The sequence below is a fragment of the Miscanthus floridulus genome, chromosome 16 (assembly GCF_019320115.1).
Source record: "Miscanthus floridulus cultivar M001 chromosome 16, ASM1932011v1, whole genome shotgun sequence".
Lineage (NCBI taxonomy): Eukaryota > Viridiplantae > Streptophyta > Magnoliopsida > Poales > Poaceae > Miscanthus > Miscanthus floridulus.
Window position 1 is genome coordinate 3,937,291 of NC_089595.1, and position 1,494 is coordinate 3,938,784.

Sequence of the window (1,494 nt, forward strand, 5' to 3'; positions counted from 1 at the left end):
AATTTATTCTGTCAGTTCTTTAAAAACGCACAGAAAAAATATATGCACGTACAGAAAAAAATATGCACGTATAGGATAAATAAAAAAACAAAGAAGTCCTAACCACCGGCCGTCGCCCCCAAACACCCTCGCACGCACGCACTCGCTGACTCGCCTGCTCGGCTCTCCTCACGCACGCACGCACACGCTGCGCCGCCGCCGCAGCTACGCACGCCCGCCTGCCCCGCCGCCTTCTTCTTCCCCGGCGGGCGGCCGCCCCTCCCCACCCCCTTCTTCATCTAGCCCCAGCTCCCCTCCTCCCCTGCTGGCGCCCCGCCCCTCCCCGTTCTTCTTCCCTGGCAGGCGGCCGCCCCTCCCCTCCACCTTCTTCACCCGTCCGGATCCGGCCCTCCCTCTCCCGGATCCGGCCGGTGGCTGCGGTGGTGGTGGTGGTGGCCGGCGGCGGGGCATGCTGGTGGCAGCGGCCCTCCCCTCCCCCTTCTTCTCCCCCGCCGGCGCCCCTCCCCTCCCCCTTCTTCTTCCCCGGCGGGCGCCCCTCCCCTCCCCCTTCTTCTTCCCCGGCGGGTGCCCCTCCCCTCCCCCTTCTTCACCTAGCCGGATCCGGCCCTCCCTCTCCCGGATCCGGCCGGTGGCTACGGTGGTGGTGGTGGTGGCCGGTGGCGAGGCGTGGTGGCGGCGGCGGCCCTCCCCTCCCCCTTCTTCTCCCCCGTCGGCGCCCCTCCCCTCCCCCTTCTTCTTCCCCGGCGGGTGCCCCTCCCCTCCCCCTTCTTCACCCGGCCTGATCCGGCCCTCCCTCTCCCGGATCTGGCCGGTGGCTACGGTGGTGGTGGCCGGCGGCAGGGCGTGGTGGTGGTTGTTGGTTGTTGTATTTTTTATGTGCAATCTGTGATGCAAATTCCCATTTCCTGAATCACTGTGATTATTGCAACAAAAATCACCATCTTTCGGCTGAGATTGCACCGCAAATTTAGTTTTTATTGCATTCGGAGTATGTTTTCTAGTGTAATTTGTTGTAGTCAATGCCATTTGGTATATGACTTGCAGTCATTCTTTGTGATTGTGTGTCTCGAAACATGGCAGAATACAAGGGGGAACGGATCTTGCGACACTGGTTGCTTATTTATGAGTTTCCAGTTACTATATGCTCGTTTACATGTTCTGATTGTTCTAATGATCATGACTGAAAAAACCGATGATTGTTTTTTCTTAGCTAGTTAGTCAGCTAGGTGTAATTTGTTTTCTGAATATAGTCTTTTGTTTTTTCTTAGCTAGCTAGCCAGCTAGTGTAATTTGTTCTTATATGAGTGGCAGGTTATTCTCCAATCTTGGAAGTAAACAAATTTGAAAGAAATATAGGTTTGACTTTCTTGCTTTGCTGTAGGTGGAGATCAAGAAAGCAGAACCAAAGAAACCCTCTAACCAACCACCTGGTTCACTTGATAGCCAACCTAGGGGCCGCCCATATGCAGACAGTTATGATGGATTTGGCAGCTC

General features: G+C 56.0%; 2 non-coding genes across 2 annotated transcripts; both read left to right on the forward strand.

Moving 5' to 3' along the window:
* The first annotated feature begins 877 nt into the window (after window positions 1-877).
* On the forward strand, window positions 878-959 carry LOC136514624 (small nucleolar RNA Z196/R39/R59 family). Its single transcript, XR_010773775.1, has one exon. It is a non-coding gene; the product is annotated as a small nucleolar RNA Z196/R39/R59 family (small nucleolar RNA).
* Window positions 960-1,017: 58 nt separating this feature from the next.
* On the forward strand, window positions 1,018-1,157 carry LOC136514659 (small nucleolar RNA F1/F2/snoR5a). Its single transcript, XR_010773801.1, has one exon. It is a non-coding gene; the product is annotated as a small nucleolar RNA F1/F2/snoR5a (small nucleolar RNA).
* Window positions 1,158-1,494: the final 337 nt, after the last annotated feature.